Source organism: Tenrec ecaudatus, chromosome 17 (assembly GCF_050624435.1).
Source record: "Tenrec ecaudatus isolate mTenEca1 chromosome 17, mTenEca1.hap1, whole genome shotgun sequence".
In the NCBI taxonomy this organism is placed as follows: domain Eukaryota; kingdom Metazoa; phylum Chordata; class Mammalia; order Afrosoricida; family Tenrecidae; genus Tenrec; species Tenrec ecaudatus.
This window is the reverse complement of record NC_134546.1, coordinates 52,550,780-52,570,401: the sequence shown is the minus strand read 5'-3', so window position 1 is coordinate 52,570,401 and position 19,622 is coordinate 52,550,780. Positions and strand designations below refer to the sequence as shown.

The following is a 19,622-nucleotide window of genomic DNA, read 5'->3' as shown; positions in this document are numbered from 1 at the left end:
GTCGCATGGAAATTCACAAGTTATTTATATGTATGACTTTGAATATATGTGTTTTATATTGCTTATAATGGAGGGAGTTAAAGAGCCTTCCTAAGTGCAAAAATAGGGGTAGCAAAGCAGTCTATTTGGACATAGGAAAAGATAATGTGAAGAATCTTGCTGCTGTCAGCACTGGCTGATGCTATTGCCGCCTAAATATAGTTGTGCTGAGCTGAGCTGCTACCGGTCAGGTGTCGGCATGTCTATTGTGGCCTTCCGTTGCAGTTATGAGAATTTACTCTAATTTATAGTGGAGAAGAAAAGCAGAGTTTTTGCGTTGGCACTTCAACTGTGAATGTTAACACAATAGGAAGAAATATTGCACCAATTTTAGATTCCCAGTCACAGTACTTAGCTTTCTACCGCAAAACGTATATGTAATTATCAAAAAATCTGTTTAAAGAAATTTCAGAAAGTGGGGAAGTTAATGTGTTTTCATAAATTTGTGTGTATATATATATGTATGTATATATATATATACAATGAGAGGGCTTCAGACAGCCATGAAAAATAGAATTAAAAGATAATGCAATTTTTGAAGCCCCCCTTTTAGTATACTTTGTGTTTACTTGACCACTTTACGCATATAAAATAAGCTTTATAAGTCAATTTCAGAAGCTCAAAGGCCAGACTGTTGTGGAGTGTCCCAAAGTACACACTCTCCCTTTGTCTATTTGCTCATTTCCTTTTCACACGTTCTCTACTGGTGCCCTTTATATATGTACGTATTTATATTTACAGAAATAGCTGACAATTCAGACCGTAGTTCGTATTCAAGAGTTTATTGCTTTGCTCATAAACATTATTGAGCACCTTGATATGCCAAGTACTCTGAAATGCATTACCTCTTCGGATCGTCCCAGGCCCCTTTAAGGTAGGTACGAGGCTCCGATTTTGAGTAATTTGCTTTAGGTCACAGGCTATTTCTACTGCTTCACAATTGCTTCTCTTTTCTTCCCAAGACTTTTCTTGGGCATACCTACCCTAATGACTGCCCCAGGAAAAAGATGGCTGTTATCATGAATTAACTGTTAAAAAGCAGAAGTTTTGTCTCACTTAACCTCTTTTCTTATCATGATTTTCCCCCCCTAAATTGTGTATTCTTTCCACTGCTTAAAAAAATTTTTTTTTCTGAAAGCCTTTCAGAGGAGGGAGCAACTGACGCCTCTGGCTCTGTTTCTGTTGGGAGCACTTGACCCGTCTTGTCAGAGCGGCCGGTCAGTTTTTTGGGATTTTACTCACACAGGGGTGAGTTACCACGTGGGGCTGTGGTCTCCCCACATCGCCGTGAACTGGAAACACTGGATGGTTGTGAATTTTTGTTTCGAGGTTCTGCTGTCGGTAGTTTCCATGTCTCTAACCGGCACCCTATAATTTCTGGGGCCGTTTGGGCATTCTTGAGGGACTTAGAGCATGTTGCTTCTCAATGTGTTTTTGAGGGTGGACAATGAGACCTGCCCAGAGGAGCAAGGTCAGGGCTGTAAGATGTAGGGGGTATGGTTTCTGATGAAAGGTTTTTCAGATAGCTTTGCTTGCTACTCTCAAGGACAAGCAGATGTGTCAGCACGATGAAAAAAATTCCGCCGTGAAGCTTGCCTGGCCTTTTTGTCAGTTGTGCAATTTTCTACCTTCTGTAAAACTCATTCAGAAGGGGCCCCCTGGATCATGTCCTTTGAGAAAATCATCAAGATGACCCCTTTGGGATCCTGAAAACCAGTCACCAGAACCTTCGGAGCTGGCCTCTAGCCCTGACTGACCAGCGGCCCCCTTGGTACTGCTGTTTGGGTTGGATCTTCTCTTTGAGGCGCCCCCGTGAGAGTAAGGCACGCGTATGGCTGAGAGAACACTGCAGCTCTCTACTCACTGCAGAGACATGGAGAACTATCCTTTGTTTGGAAGAAACCCGTGGTTCTGTACTGTCGGAAGCTAACAATGGTCATTCCTGCAGATTCTCCCCCAACGGCTATGCTGCCTTAACGTGAGCACATGGTTGATTCTGTCTCCCTGTAGAGGCAATACACAGACATTCCCTGTTCATCTCCTCCCAGGGAGGCACCCATTCCCCCTCGTTGCCTCTCCCCTATGCAGGTATTGAGTTTCCTCACCTGTGAGCTCAGGGACTTGACTGTGATTGCCACCCACCTTGTGACATGTCACTACAGAATATGCATGTCTTAATGTTACCTACAAATAGCCCCAACACAATAAAGATGCACTCTCCCCCGGTCGCTCTCTCCCCACTCCCTCTCCCCTGCCATTCCCACCTTCCAGATCCCCACGTGGACCACCAAGCAGGGCTGAGGTGAGCATGCTACTATGACAGGTGTCTGACTCCTTCATTTTACTTTCCCTCTTATCTCTCATATTCTCTATGACTTTACTATGATCCTTACATATTATCGCTGTACAATTGCGCCTGATGTGTTCGGGGCGGGCTTCCCTGACAATGTATGTATGAACTGGAATGTCAGTAGTCATACTTTTTAACTTATACTTCTGTGTCCATTAGTTCTTTAAAGGGCAAAAAAAGAGGACTTTTTGATAGTTTTGTTGCTTGACATTCTGTTCTAAAATGATTTTGTAGATTGCTTCTCTGTTCGCACACAATTTACAAATGGCAGAAGGCAACCCACAGAATGTTGTGATTCTGAAATAAATTGCTTCCTGTTTTGTTTTGCTTTTAGTGAGTAAATGTCGTGAGATAGCTAGAAGAATTTTATAGGCACTGTTTATTCCTGGCCAAAGGGCTTTATCCAAGATAGAACTTGCTTTATCGCAGCTTTTGTCTTACTTTCAACTTTTATACATAACATGTCCTGAAAACATGCTTCGGATATTTTAGTCTGTGAACTGCTCCAATAGACTAGGCACCCTGGCAAGCCAGCCCCTGCTCGTGGTGACCCCATGTATCACTCTTAGCATGATCCTTAGACTTATGATTGGCTGATTTTCAAAAGCACATCTCCAGGCGTCTCTCTTTCTAGTCCCGGCGTGGTGGCCGCCGAGAAACCAGTGCTGCAGGCAAGCAGACACAGTGCGTGTCTAGGCCTGAGGGTATCACCCATGTCTTTTGTAAGTGCTCTTGAGACCTACAAGAGGCCATAAGTTTCCCCCACCCCCTGCTCCCCAAAATGGAAAAATGCTCCTCTGGGCAGAGCTTGCATAGTACAGATGCATTTTCCCACTAGGAGAACATTGAATAATTGGCTCTGAGTTAGTGCACCATGTGGTGTCGCCTGGGAAGTGTAATAGCCCAAGTAAAGCCATTTATATTAAGCAAACACTCTACACCAGACCTAAAGTGCAACCAATGCCTTATAGCATTCTCAGAAAAACCAAATAGCCCCTTGTTCTTAAAAAACTAGCAACAGACTATCCTGTACCAGGAAATTGGGAAACCGCCTAACCGCAAAGTCTGCTTCTGTACCAGCTTGCTTGCACCGCTGCACAGTGCAACTGTTGGATGAAGCCCTATAAAAGCCTAGGTCTGTAAGCAGGGGGACTGGCCAGCCAAGCTGCCTCTTCTTTTCAGGCTGCTGGTCCCTGCGCAGGTTCTCCTCCTCCTCCTCCTCCTCCTCCTCCTTCTTCTTCTCCTTCTCCTTCTTCTTCAATAAACTCTTTTAATTCTCCCAGTCTCATGTCTCAGTTGTTCTTGTCCGGCTCATGTACAACAGAAGGTTCTCTCGGGTCACAGTGAATTTTTTCATAAAAGCAGTTTCACTCATACTTCATTGTGTTGTGATGGCCGATTTAGGAGAACAGCATACAGCTGTGAAATTTTGTTTCCTGCTCAGGAAAAATGTCGCAGAAAATGTTGTGATGTTGAACACAGTTCACAAGGACAGCACTATGGGAAAAACTCAAGAGAATGAGTGGTTTTCTTGTTTCAGAGAAGGTAAATACCGATTGATGACAAACCTCTTTTGGGATGCCCATCAACTCCCCGAATGGATGAAAATGTCGAGTCCTAGTGCATTTGGAGTTTGTTCCACCAGGTCAGACTGCTGATCAAGCTTTCTACTTAGAGATTCTGCAAAGATACTGCAACAGTGTGCATCCAAAAAAGGCATGATTTGTGGCAAACAGGACTGCTTTTACCACCATGACAGTGCACCTGCTCACGCAGCCATTTATGTGCGCCAGTTTTGGGGGAAAAAACAGCAGACCTCTCTTGTCCCATGCATCTGACTCACCTGACCTTGTTCCCTGAGACGTCTTTTTATTTATGTGAATGCAGAGGGACCTGAAAGAACAGCAATTTGACAACTTAGAAGAGGTGAAGAAAAAAATGAGGGCGGTGCTGTCAGCCATCCAAACAGATGAGTTTGAAAAATGTTTCCAAGAATGGAATCACGGATTTGACAAATGCATTAAGTGTAATGGAGAGTACTTTGAAGGTGATAAGGTTGTCATATATATATATATATATACACAAAAGCTAAATACATAGCTTTGGAGGGGGGGGGATTCCACTTTGGGCCGTCAGGTTACCCTCTTGTGTAATTGCTGCATGCCTCAACCCTGGAGCCTCAGTAGGAACCTTCTTAGGCTTTGGAGCCTGGGGTCAGCTTTCCTGCTGTGAAAAGATCATTTTCAAATAACGAAATAAATAAATGCCTGGTTCCATTTAAAAGAGCACATCAAAGTTTTATCTAATTTACTAATTAATGAGGGCTGTTATTAACCAGGTCAAAGGAGAATCTAAGCAGCAGCACACACATGTAGACAGTCCGGAAAGCTGAAAGTAAGTTACAATTGATGCAAAGCCAATCAGTTTGCACCGTCATATTCCACAAGACAATAGTAAAATTTGCATTTCCAGAGAACGGAGTCATTTGAATTGTCATAATTTTTCTACAATTTGCAGAGCTGTAAAACAGTTCAAAGAGCATGAGGTGTGCGATTGTCCAGAAAGACGTGCTGGATAGCACAACCCTGCAAGCTTTCCTTTGGGTCCATCTCAGGGTTTTTCAGTTTTCAGGATCATCGCCCCCTGTTTGATTACAAACGTGATATTCTTGATCCAAAAAAGGCTGATGCACCTTACATGGGCACAGCAATAGGGTTAGTGATCCATTCAGGTCCTCCTGGGGTTTGCTTTTGCAAATCTGAGCCATTCAGTCCTGGACATCCATGAAAGTTATAAAATTGACTTCTGTCTGAAAGTTTTCACTACAACTCTCAGAGCAGACTTTAAAAGCCTCTATTAGTTGCTATGTAAGATGCTCTGATGGTCATGTGGGTTAAGTGCAGGCTGATAACTCCATGATCAGTTGTTCAAATCCACCAGCTGTTCTGTGGTAAAAATATGAGGCAGCCTGCTCCCATAAAGATTTTCCGCCTCTACCAAGGACTCAAGTAGAAAGAAAATGTTTTGAGAATGATGATGGCAACAAATATACAAATGTGCTTGACGCAATGGATGGATGGATGGATTGTGATAAGAGTTGTACAAGCCCCCAATAAAATGATTTTAAAATATTTTTTTTCAGCCTCAGAAACCCAAAGGAGCAGCTCTATTCTGCCCCATAGGGCTGCTAAGAGTCTTAATCGAGCCAATGGCAGTTGGCTTGGTTTATTCTATTAATACTCGCTATCTTGAGACTGGGAAACAGAACCTAAGAAGCTCCATTATGGTGCCTGTATTGGCACTGAACAGCGCCTCTTTTTTTGATGTTTCCAAAATTGAATAGAGTATCCAGCCCGTAAAGGAGTGACCTTGCTTATTACCTGAAAGGGGCCTAAAAGCTAGGTACCAGCCAATTTTCCTAAGAGAACTTTGAAGATCCTGGATCCCTAAGTAAAGTCAGCCTTCGTTCCTTAAAAATGGATTGTCATATTTGACTGAATGAGGATCCCAGCAGTCCGGGTAAAACCTTGGCTGCACAATGACTGCCCAAAATTTCCTAATGAAAATGAGGACATTCTTATTGAACATATGCAAATAACCGTATAGCCATGACATGTAAAAAGATTTAGTAAGAGTTTCTGAATTTGGGGCTAAGGGTGGTAGAGAATCCAGTGTCATTTCAAAATATTTTATTTTAGTTTAGCTATCAAACAGTTTTAGAAAGAGGATACACATCGAAAGAAGGACATATGCCTATCAGAAAAATGGAACATCCAATGGTTATCAATCCTACAAGTCAATAACCCCTGTAAATCATCCCTCATAAGATGATTCAGTCCTATGTAATTCTTGCTCCTCGGGGGCTTAGGTTAGCAGTCTGCTTTCAGGAAGATGCTTGCTTTCCAGGGGTAAAGAATCGTGGCAATCCTGGAGAGTTTTATAGGAAAGCGGTGTACATAATACCATCTCAAAATCCGGATCCTAAGTGTCTGTTCTTTGGAGTATTGGAAGGTTGGCAGCGCCTGGCACTTTCCTTTTCCATGATACTCTGGATTTGCCCATTTCCCCCTCTCCCTGCATCCTTACCCTCAGAACACGCACACACGCATACATGCACACACATGCACCACACACACACACACCACACACACACACCACCACACCACACACACACACGCAGACCTGACAAGCACCAGGTTAAAACAGAAACCATGTAGATGGTAGACGCTTCTGTGATTAATTTATTTCTGTAATAAGTCGTCTCAGAAGGGAGAAGTCTCTACTGGAACGCAGCATAAATCGAAGTCGTGAGAGCTGTGAGGAGCGTTTCCTCTGTGTGGCCAGCGGGATCGTGGACAGAGCCCCGGGGACTCCTGGAGCCTTCTGTCTCAAGTGTTATGATGATCACTATCTCCATCAGCTCTATTTTTATAAAGTGAGAGACACAGATCACTGCGATCTCCCAGGCATCATCTGGGGAATGACAAAGACAGTTCTGGTGTAAAAGCTATCCTGAAATGTTGAGTCTAATTTTTCTATATTTGGGGTCCAGCTCAGGGGACACCAAGTCAAAGCAGTTGGCAGAGGCGATTTGGGTGCTTGACTAACAATGCATGTGTAGGTACCTTGTCAAAGTGACAATAAGCAATCAGAAATAACCCAAAAGTCAGAACCATGATTGGGCTTGTTTCTCTTAAACAAGCAGCTGAGATTTTCATAAAGACTATTCGAAGTATGTAAACGTATGCCAGTAAGGCACAGAATCCCTGCTGCTGGCACCAGTTTCCCAGGCAGGCAAGCGTAAACGTTGTAGGTGAAAAGCATTCCCCTGCAGACCCGGAAGACAAGCCCACCACATTGTAGTGTTGGCAACAAATAGAGCTTTAACTGTCCACCCAGCCCATCCCGCTTCACTCTCGGATGCTCCACGTGGTCTGAAACACTTATATAATACGTCTAAGATGTGATTTTGGTCCACAAGCGAAGTGTGCTTCCTTGCTATCTTGAAATGAACCAGGAAGTATTTAAATTTTCCTTTCAATGTCCCATATGGTGAACACCAGTGGCGTAAACGGAAACTCTGTGAGTAAACAGAAACTTCCTGATTCCTTGGTAAGCTCCAGAGCCCTTTGCCTTTGAGACGGAAAAACCCGAGAGCTGCTGCTTTTGGATAAAATACATTTTTTTTTCTTACACGTATATTTGTGGGATTATAAAGAGACTTTTCCCCAGCTTTGTCTCTCCCAAAGACATGCCAACATTAGGGGCTTTTTGCTAGAATATGTGGGAGGTCAGATGCTTGGAGACATCCTCCCTCCCGGAAGGTAGGCCCTACTCCCTGCTGTTAAGGACAATGGGCTACTTCTCCCTAAAGGCTTGGGGCCAGTAGTCTGGTCCCTGTAGGTGGGGTTCACACCCTACTGATAATGGTTTCTATGGAGAGGCAGAGAAAAGGCCAAATCGGCTCAGTGACATCCAAAGTTAGGCTGCCACCCCAATCTAGGATCCGCCCATCTTGTCACATGTACCCCCAATCCCTCCTTCGTACTGTGTGTATATCTCTAGCTTGTCCCCCTCTCGTTGCTGTATAACCTATAGTGCAACCCCTTCCTGTGACGTATGTCTCTATCTGTAATTAGTGGGCTTGCACTCCCCAAAGGGATATAAGCCTGGCTTAGCAATAAAGAGCTCTCTCTGGGCTCCTCCCTTAGCCACTAGTCAGCTTCCCCTCTCCTCTCCAATCCTCATCCTCCCTCTCCTGTTCCCTTTCCCCTTGTCCTCTTTCCCTTCCCCCTCTCTCCACGTGGACCACCAAGTGGGGCTGAGGCGAGCATGTTACTGTGACATGTGTCTGACTCCATTATTTCTATATCTCTTCTCTCTCTCATGCTCTCTATGACTTTACTATAATATTTACATATCTCAATCGTACAATTGCGCTCACTAAACCTACAACTAGTGGTGGGGGGCTGGTACCCCTTCCAACCACATATCTTTTATTTTATTAAAGAGTTGATTGAGGGAATAAAATGTTCCAAAATAGAGCAACACTTTGGAAGCATGCAGCAAAGTATTACAGTTAAGGAAATTTTCACAGAGCTTAAACACAGAGGCTACTTGCAACAAATCCTAGTAGGAGCTTTGGTGGTGTAGTGATTACACACTGGGATGTGAGCCACATGGTCAGCAGTTCAAGACCACCACCAGCTCCTTGGGAGAAAGACTGGGCAAGATTCATTAAACACTATTTGGCTAATCATAAAGTTTGACTCATATAACAGTTTATTTTTATTTTCTTCCAAATCATTTTATTAGGACATAATTCAGATATCATACCATTCAATAGCTCAGTCATATCAAACAGTACTGTACAATCATGACTACAATGATTTTCAAATGGACAAAATACTTTTTCCTTAAAAAAACCAAGGTGAAAAAATAAATAAATAAATAGATAAATAAATAAATAAATAAAACGAAGGTGGAAAAAAAAAGGTGTAAACATAATTGTATTTCTCTGCCACTATCGGTTCGAAGGCCACCGCCTGTCTGTCAGCTCGTCATACTATAGTGACTTGTGTGTTGCTGGGATTCTGGAAGCTATGTCACTGATATTTCAAATACAGCACAGCAAGAACATTGGTTCTAAGGAGCCCTGGTCATATAATGGTGACCCATTGGGCTGCTAACTAGAAGGTCACCAGTCTGAACCCCAAACTGCTCCATGGGAGAAAGATGAGGTTTACCGACAGCCTTGACGCTCTTAGGAGAAGTGCTCTGTCATCTAGGGTTACTATGAATCTGAATCTTAGTTGATGTCAGTAAATTTGTGTGTGTGTGTGTGTGTGTGTGTGTGTTGCTAGTGATCTCAGTACGTCAATTATAACTGTCAACTAAAGAATTATTTCTTTTTTTCATTAATCACTATATTAGAGGAACTCTTATCACAATCCATACATACATCAATCGTGTAAAGCACATTTGTACATTCATTGCCCAAATCATTCAAGAACTTTTTCATGGAGAAAAACTAGGGGGTGCTCTGGTCTGTCACATGCAAGCATTTTAGCAGACCCCAAAGTTCATTAAAACTTTCTGTTGCCACACACACCCCTCAAATAGCTTCTTAAAGTGGCAAAGGAGAATATGTTTACTAAAATGAGCTTGCCCCAAACTGTGCCCTAATGTAAGATGCAAAAGTATATAAACTTTAAGTGATGCTTAGAAATAACTTATTTTTAAGTCATGTCTAATGAAATCCATTCAATTAATTCAATTTGACATCAGTCCCAGGTTTTAAGTTACTTTGGAAATTAATTCCTAACTGACATATGACAAAACATAATTATGATTTAATCATATCATTGTGAGCTCACCTCCCTGATACAATCACTGAAGACAAATGGATGCATAAGCAAATGTGGCGAAGAAAGCTGATGGTGCCCGGCTATCAAAAGATATAGCTTCTGGGGTGTTAAAGGCTTGAGTGTAAACAAGCGGCCATCTAGCTTAGAAGCAACAAAGCCCACTTGGAAGAACCACACCAGCCTGTGCGATCACGAGGTGTCAAAAGGATCAAGTATCAGGCATCATCAGAACAAAAAAAATCTTACCAAAGTGAATGACCGGGGGGGGGGGGGGGGGGGGGGGGGGGGGGGGGGGAGGGAGTGCGGAGTAGAGACCCAAAACCCATTTGTAGGCCACTGGCGATCCCCCTGGAGAGGGGTCTTGAGGAGGAGACGAGCCAGACAGGGTGCAATGTAGCAGCAATGAAAAATATAACTTTCCTCTAGTTCCTAAATGTTTCCTTCCCCCTGCCCTCCATTATCATAATCCCAATTCTACCTTGCAAGTCTGGCTAGACCAGAGGATGTACACTGGTACCAATAGGAACTGGAAACACAGGGAATCCAGGGTGGATGATCCCTTCAGGATCAGTGGTGTAAGTGGTGATACTAGAAGGGTAGAGGGAGGGTGGGTTGGAAAGGGGGAACTGATTACAAGGATCTACATGTGACCTCCTCCCTGGGGGACGGACAACAGAAACAGGAGTGAAGGGAGACGTCGGACAGGGAAAGCTATGACAAAATAATAATTTATAAATTATCAAGGGTTCATGAGGGAGGGGGGAGTAGGGAGGGAGGGGAAAAATGAAGGGCTTAAGTGGAGAGCAAATGTTTTGAGAATGATAAGGGCAATGAATTTACAAATGTGTTTTATACAATTGATGTATGTATGCACTGTGATAAAAGTTGTATGAGCCCCTAATAAAACGATTAAAAAAATAAAATAAATAAAAAACCTAAAAAAATTATGATTCAAGTGGGTCAGAATAATGATTTCACTTATTTATGCAGTTTTAAATTAATTCCTAATTTTAATATGTAGGAGTAATTAATGATAGCTTATTTGAAAAACTCAAGTAGAATAAACTATGCAGTATACTTAACACTGATAAAGAAATAGCTGTTTTTCTTAAACAAAAATTATTAAACTAATTTTGCTTACCAAAAGATTTTACCTTTCTGAACATGAGCTTAGGTTCTTAAAATATTTCTGCAAAAATAATTTTATTCAAATCTAGTATATTTAAAGGATTAGAGATGCAATTCCTTATTCTGGGAATTTTAGGAATACTCAATTTCTAGAAATATTTGTTTATCTCTATATGTTGATCAGAACAGATCTCTCTGAGTTAAAGAAACTTCAGAACTTATGAGTGTCTTTTGGAGATAGGAAGACCATTCACTCTAACAGAATCACTTTCTGACTTTCAGACATTGTGGTTGGAAGGGGCCAGCCCCCCACCACTAAGCAAGGATTCAGTAAGCACAACTGTATGGTTGAGATATATAAATATTATATTAAAGTCATCAAGAGCATGACAGATAGAAGAGAGATTGAAATAATGGAGTCAGACACATTTCATAGTAGCATGCTCACCTCCTGGATGGCCATGATCTTACCAGCCAGGTCTGCACACAGCGTGGGCCAAGGCCAGGTGGGGCAGGGACCCGGCAGGATACTCGAGGACCCATTTATTGCTAACCAAGGGTTATAACTACTTCGGAGGGCGTGATTGCAGATGTCACAGGAAGAGGCAGTACAATCAGCACACACATCATAGGAAGGGGATGTATGATAGGCATGAGCGTGACAAGAAGAGGATGAGCTAGGACTGTACACATGATAGGAAGGGGAGGACCTAAGGCATACATGTGACAAGATGGGCGGACCCTAGGTTCATGATGGCGGCCTAACTTTGGTCACCCTTGGGTGGGCTTGACCTCTCTGGGGTCTCCTACAAGGAAAGAGTCAACTGCAACCCTTATCAGAAGGGAGTGGGCCCTACTTGTTGTGGGATAAACAGTGGTGACTGCTTGCTCTGGATGGCTGATAACCCTTAGGGAGAATAACCGCTGACCTACTTCTGATGACCTCCAAGTGTATAGTCATTCGCAAGCAGCTAAGTTTGCCATATATTTGGGGGAGACAACTTGGGAGAAATCTTTGTTTCCCACAAGACATGGACACAGAACTGACAGCTAGAGATCTTCAGCACAGGTCAAGAGTCAACACAGCCGCACAAAATCTCATTGGTCCACAGAACAGGGGGGCTATTCTTTGTGGTGGACATGGGATGCTTGATTGATCTAAGCAGAAAGTATGCAAATAGAGAAACCAGTTTGAAGGAGAAGGAACATTCTAGCAACCCAGACTCTCAGTTGCTTCATCTCCAAAGGCCACTGTGACAGGGGTATTGGTCAGACTGTACAGCCAAGCTCCTTGTCACGCTCCCCTCAGGGGGAAATGACACCGGGCGGAGGGGGACAAACAGACTCAGTAGAGTGAAGCAAGGCGGGGAAACAGAGCCAGCAAGTTCCAGGTGAAGTTCCATCGCTGCAAGACTCACTCACCTTGGGAACCAGGGCATGATTTTCCAGGAAAAGGTGCCCTTCCCTGGCAGTTCAGTTGATAGGCATCGGTTAGATGAGTCCATTAGGCATCACACACATGGAAGCAATCAGACAGGCGGAAGTGAATTTACAAACCAATGGGAACCTGGCCAAGTCCTCCAGGACAAGCGCTTTGGTTCTACTAGAGAAAATTCATTTCTACTTCTAAGGACAAGAGCCATTTGGTTCCTGTATATTTTCTATACCTTAGAGTATTAAAATAACTCAAGGACAGTGCAAAGCACAGACCTCTACAGAATCAGGTAACTCCGGAAAGCACACCCCACAGAACGGAACTGCCCACTCAGCAGCCAGAGCAAGCCTTTGGCCTCGTGGTCAACCGAGACATGAAAGGAGGCTCTTTCAACTTTCCAACGGGAACTTACTAGATTCTTGCAGCCAGGGAGGAGGAAAAGGGTTTGTCCTCACCTAGCCTGTGCTTTCTCATGTGACTCACCTGAGGACCCTCTCCGAGCCGATCTTCACAGTGCTGAGGTAGAGCTTTGGGAGCAGAGGTTTGGTTAGACCCAGGGGTCTCCGTTGTTCCCCAGAGTGATTTGCTTTGTTCCGGTTCCTTGAGCCTGATCACCCAGACTCGCTCTCCTCCCCCTCCCCCACTACGTCCCACGCCCCAGAGTATTCTGAAGAGGTGTCTGTTAGATCTCTCTGGAGATAGAGTTGTATCTCCGTCCTTGGCTCCACGCAAGAAAGAACTCACGCCGAAGCCTGGTTCGTGATCCAAGTGAGTTTTATGAGAGTTAGGAGAAGTTTCAGGTTTTACACGGTACCTATAGGACTCCTCCCGACCATGCAGCCTGGCAGAAACTGCTCAGCGTCATGTAGACCAACTTCTCCTTCCCTGCGACTCTATGTTAGATCTCTCTTCCCCCTCCCCCCCCCTCTTCTCTCTCTCTCTCTCTCTCTCTCCCCCTCCCCCTCCCTCCCTCCCTCCCTCCTCTCTCCTCTAGGCTCCTGTCTTTTCAAGGATTCCACGGGGAGGCGTGGTGGACGACCCCTGATCGACCCCATTGGCTGAATTGAATTCACCTGGCCCAGGTGGGCCAATCCAGGTTTAGCTCCCACCCATGCCCACCGGCCAGAAACCTGAGCCTCGTGCACTGCTCTGTGTTCCTGTGTTTGGCTCTCTGGGCATGCGTTAAAGGACATCCCCATCCCTGCGCCAATCTGCCTAGCAGTGTCTATGTGCCCCCACGGTCACAGCTCAGTGACAGCACAACCTTACAGGCCGGAGGTTGTGTGCGGTCTTGGCTGAGGCCCCCTGCTGTATCCATAATGATAGTAATAGCAATCCCACTGTTCTATAAACGGAAATCATGACTTATCAAGTGACACAAACAGAATTCTGTAGATGACAGGCAGTTTCAGGGTGCAATGTGTTTAGCGTATGAAAGGCTAGGTATATGACAGTACAATGATTGAGGTTGAGCAACATGTAGGACAACCACTAACAGCCCATGTGCTACTGCATTTGCCATATTGGCTTCATTCAATTACATACCGCATTTGTGTGTGTCAGCATTTTTGCTGAATGTCTTAATTATCTCAACTCAAATCCACTACTGTTGAGTCAATTGCACAGGTGGATTTAACAAACAGAAAGATGTTTTTCCCACCATTTGGTAGTCCAACTTCAGTGTGCTGACCCTAGTTTTCCCTTTGTCCTAGCTCTGGAGGAATGGCCTTGTTGGGTGAACTCTGCTCATGTGTGGTCTTCATGTGGCTTGGCATGTATCTCCCTTTATCGTTACGTGCTAGCTTCTATTTGATCTGTTATATCTCAGAAGAGATTGACTTAAAATACACCCTACAGTAACAACGAAGATATTAAAATTTACACCCAGCGAGGAGGGACACAATTAAACCCATGAACACTGGACCTCAACATATGTTGTACTAAACTCAGTTTCCAAAGAGAATTGTCAAGTGTCTGTGAGTTGTTTTATTGCCACTGGAACCATTTAACATCTTTCTTTCGTTTACTTGGTTAAGATCGGCTGCTGCTGCCCAGCTATCAAAAGATAGAGTGTCTGGCATCTTAAAGGCTTGAAGATAAACAAATGGCCATCTAGCTCAGAAGCAACAAAGCCCACATGGAAGAAGCACACCTGCCTGTGTGATCATGAGGTGTTGGTAGGATCAAGTATCAGTCATCAAAGAACAAAATTTTATCATTGTGAATGAGGGAGAGTGCAGAGTGGAGACTCAAAGCCCATCTGTAGACAACTGGACATTCTCTTTCAAAAGGGCTGCAGGGAGGAGACGAGCCAGTCAGGGTTCAGTGTATCAATGATGAAACATACAACTTTCCTCTAGTTCTTTAATGCACCCCCCCTCCCACTATCATGATCCCAATTCTACCTTACAAATCTGGCTAGACCAGAGCATGTACACTGGTACAGATAAGAGTTGGAAACACAGGGAATCCAGGAGGGATAAACCCCTCAGGACCAATAATGAGAGTAGTGATACCAGGAGAGTAAGGAGAAAGTGGGAGAGAAGTGGGGAACCAATCACCCCTGGGGGACGGACAACAGAAAAGTGGGTAAAGGGAGACATTGGACAGTGTAAGACATGAAAAAATAATAATAATTTATAAATTATCAAAGGTTCGGGAGGGAGAGAGGGTGGTGGAGGGAGGGGGAAGAAATGAGGAGAAAAGATATAAATTATGTGTTTAGAATGAGTACCCAAAACAAAAAAAAAGTCGATGACAGACATACTAGTAAGTAGCTATTTGCATAACTGTGTGATATACTGCTTTGTTTTATCTTCTAATTTTTTTGTTGTTGTTGAGAAAACGCATAGCAAAATTCAACAGGTTGTACGGTTTAGGGAACAACAGTCTTCAAGTTGTTCAAGGACTCTCCCCCTCCTTTTTTGAGTTGTTCCCCCTCAGTGACATGCATTCCACTTCCCCCGAGGTTTCGGTCTAGTCATTTCAGTTGCGATTGTCAATCTGATCCCATGGAACAGTCCTCAAAAGGCCACCGTTTTCAATGAGACAGACATTTTTACTTGTTAAGCTAAACTATTGTTCAGTTTAAGGCTTTGGGTTTGACAATTAAAGACGATATCAAGGCAGTAGTTTCGGGGGAATTTGAAATTCTGTTCTGGGTTTTCCCCCTTTGAGTCTGGAGTCTTCGACAGAAACTTTGATCAAATGTTCAGCAGTGGTAGCTGGACACCATTCAGTTCTTCTGGTTTCCAGGCCCAGGAGGCTATTGCTCCTGGAGGCAGTTAGCCACACATTCCATATTGCTCTTCCAGTCCTGACTTTTGTTGTCCCTCAGCTGCACCACACACATAGTAATGCCGCGCCTTAAATGGCTGCGTACAAGCTTTTAAGACCCACGGCACGACACAATTCTGTTGCCTTCATTAATGATCTATAATATATCTCTCTAGTTTCTAATATCCATTGTAATGGTTACACAGGCACTCAGACAAAACTTACGATTAAAGCGCTTGCAAGATGTAATGCCATTTGTTTACCAGGACATGTTACAAAATGTCACGTTGCTAATAGATACCTAAAGGGGCATACCACTCCACTTTAAGCCTTAACTCAAAAGGCGTTCAGTTCAAGTGCTGTGGGTCAGCAAGCCCAGCTTCCCAAGCTAATTGCCCAGCGGCATCCCATTCTGTCAAGCTGCACACAAGCACGCAGCTTAATTTGATCTGTGGGTTGGAAAGGCCACCACTCTGCTCCATGCTGCTGCTTCTCTGGTTGTCTAGCTATTATCTGGATCCAGGAGGTTCACTGTGTATGCATCTCAGGTCCAGAGGACGAGCTCCACTCCTAATTCTTGCTGGTAAGGAGACCCTTCCTCCTGCTTGTCAGAGGGCTCATTGTATCCCCAGCAGGGTGGCAGGCCAGGGCATCCTGCATAGTGGCTTACAGGTGAACTGTATCACTACCTTCTCCCACTTCTTATCAGCCCATGCGAGGAAAGCCATTTGGTGAGATTAGAGACGGTGGCTAGAAGAGCCACGTAAAACAATTCAGTGCCCCCGAAACAATGTACGTAGGAAGAAAAACAGAGGTTCTGAACATTATATTAGGTCAAGGACCCTCCAGTGCCCTATGAAACCAGGACCCCCCCCTAAAGTCTTCAAACCCAGGAGCCAGAGCCTATCAGGCATGGGTAGTTCATAAGTAGTTTCAGCAGTTACTCTTTGCTGTTGTCATACATATATCCGTCACTGTTGACGCTGCTTCGTTCCTAAAAGCCCTAGAGCATCGTGCCTGGTGCTCTCCATGGCCCATCTTCAGCTCCATGTTCGGGGGCCTCAAGAGGCACAGTGGCTCAAAGTCAAGGCCAAGTCAAGACCTTGGGGCCTCTTCTGCCTTTTCCTCCTCCTCGCATAACGCTGATTCTGGATGGGATGTATCCTACTAGCTTTAACAAGGAGGACTTGAGGCACTTGCTGATGAAGAACAAGGCTTGCCGTCTTCCTGATGGACAGCGACTCAATGCAAAGAAAATCCAACCCCTCACAACGGGACCAATAGGAGCATCATGCTCAATGGAGAAAAGGTTGGAGTTGTCGAGGATTTTGTCTTGCTTGCAGGCACAATCATTGCTCATGGAGACAGCAGTCAAGAGACCAAATGACGTGTTGCATTAGGTAAATCCGCTGCACAAGACCTTTTTAGTCCTTTGAGGACTGAAGGGGCACCCGACTCAAGCCATGGCGTTTTCTATTGCCTCATACGCATGTGAAAGTTGGACACTAAATAAGGAAGACCGAAGAAGAATGGTTGCGTTTAACTGTGGTCCTGGAGAAGACTATTGAAAATACCATGGACTGCTGAAAGGACAGACAAATCTGATTTAGAAGTATAGCCAGAGTGCTCGCTACAGGCAAGGATGGCAAGAGTTCATCTTATAGACATTGGACATGTTGTCAGGAGAAGACCAGTCCCTGGAGAAGAACATCCTACTTGGTAAAAGGCGGGGGGAGGGGGGGCGGGAAAGAAGAAATAGGCTTCCACAAGAAGAATGGACACCAGGGCTTCAACAGTGGGCTCAGCCCTGGGAGACTTGTGAGGAGGTCGCAGGACCGGGAGGTGTTTCATTCTGTTGTGCACGGGGAACAGAATTGAGGGCACCCAGCATCAACACGCATCCCCGGCCTACTATACACCAGGCGGGAGAGGAGTCCTGGGAGGATGGTAGGGAGGCGTTGGGCTGCTAACTACGAGGTCAGCAGTTTGAAGTCACCAGCAGCTCTGCCGGAGACAAATGAGGCTTTCTACTCCTGGATGATTTAGTCTCAACAACTCACAGGGGAGTTCTACCTTGTCTTAGAGCATCGCGGTGAGTTGAAATCGACTGGATGGGCGGCGAGTGGGTTGAACTCTTTCAGACCCTGGAGAGAAAACCGTTTTTAAAAATGCTGGACTCACAAGACAGGCATTTTAACAAAAGCAGTGGTTCTCAACCTTCCTCATGCCGTGACCCTTGAATACAGTTCCTCAGGTGGTGGTAAACCCCACCCTCCAACCGTAAAATCATTTTTGTTGCTACTTCATTACTGTCATTTTTGGGGGGTGACTCTGTAAAAGGGTTATGAATCGGGTGACCCTGTGAAAGGGTTGTTCGAGCCCCAAAGGGGTCGCGACCCCCAGGTTGAGAACCACTAAACTCGAGGCCCTAATAACAGACAATAAATAAACTATCTTCTTTGGCTTTGACTGTTAGTGCGCTGAGGAGCCACTGGAGGGAGCCCTGTCTTCCAGGATAGCTGCAGCTGTGCCGGGGCTCTGCGACAATCTGAGGGACGCGTGGAGGGTCAGCCCAGTCGCCGTGGAGGTGGTAAGAGGTCTGGAGTCTGATTTTGAACACATTTTGAATATAGAGTTGGCCAAGTCTTTGGATGGATCACAAAGGGGTGTAAGGCAGGCCAAGAATGATTCCAAGTGTTTGGCCTGACTAGTTCGCTAGCTGGAAGGATGGAGTTGTAACTTATGGAAAGAGGACGACTGCAGGAGGACAGGTGTGAGGCTTGGGGTGGCATGTAGGGAGCTAAGGAGCCGGTGGGGGATTGGACAAAGCATTAGCTGCTTTTTAGGCAGTTAAGTGGTGATAGCTGCTGGGAAACTAAGGGGACAGGCCTGGGTGGCAGCACCCCAGAGGTGACATTTAAAGCCATGACATGAGGTGCAATTCCCTCTGATCCCTGATGTCTAGTCACTCCGAACACTTGGCCCAGCCCTGCGTCAGCCTCGTGAACCAGACCACATCATCGCAGCCAGAGACGCATTCTCCCCAGCCTCCTGTAAGGCTTATATGTTTGAAAACATGTGTGTGTGGTGACATATTTGTTGTTAGGTGTTGTCAAGTCCAGTCCAACCCAGTGACCCTACGAACAACAGAATGAACTGGCCAGACCTGCATCTACGAGTTTTAGGCCCCAGTCCATCGCCATGGCCACCGTGTGAAGTCATCTTGTGGGTCTTCTTTTCACAGATTCCCCCGCCCCACACTTTTTTTTTAAACCAAACATGACCTTTTCTAGGGGCCGGTCTCTCCTGATAGCATGTTCACGATACCAGATCTATCACTGGGATCACCATTTAGGGCCATGAAGTATATCTAACGTCTTTTGCCGCCATCATTGCTGTCCGCTACCAGATCTCTGTCATCCAAAATAGAAACATCTGTGCCCGTTCGATAACCCCCCTCCCCACGTCCCCCCCACCCCCCACCGGACCCCTAGGACCGTCCATTTTGCTGCATCGTCCTTTTTGCGTGTGTGGATGTAGTTTTCCCAGCATCTTTTGTTGGAAACAATTTAAACCCAATTGGCCGTTACCTCCCTGTCCTGGGGTCTCCCTCTGCAATGTCTCGCGGCCTTACGTGGGCAAGCCTTGCACTTACCGTCAATACATTCTGGGCTTTCATAACTTCCAGGTAAACGGTCCTTGGGAATTTCACTTTCCGATGGTTCATTGTCAGTATGTAAATAGTGGGTTCTGTAATATTGGCCATTCACCCTGTGGAACCTTGCTAACTGGTTGGCTCACATAGCTTGTTTGTGGATGTCATACGTTTCCCTGTGTTCACAATCACGCCAGCTGCGGATGGAAAGTTCTGGTTTTTAAAATAATCTCGATCTGTTTTATGTCCCTTGCCTTAGTGCACTGGCCAGAACCTCCGGTGTGATGTTGAATAGGAATGGTGAGGGTGAATTCTTGTTCTTAATCAGGGGGGATGTGTTAATTTTTTAGTTTACTATGCTAGCTCTGTATT

The 19,622-nt window shown here is 44.9% G+C and overlaps 1 pseudogene; it reads right to left on the bottom strand.

Moving 5' to 3' along the window:
* The window catches only part of LOC142430447 (mediator of RNA polymerase II transcription subunit 6 pseudogene), a 34,585-nt pseudogene extending 15,263 nt beyond the window's left edge, over positions 1-19,322 (bottom strand).
* Positions 19,323-19,622: the final 300 nt, after the last annotated feature.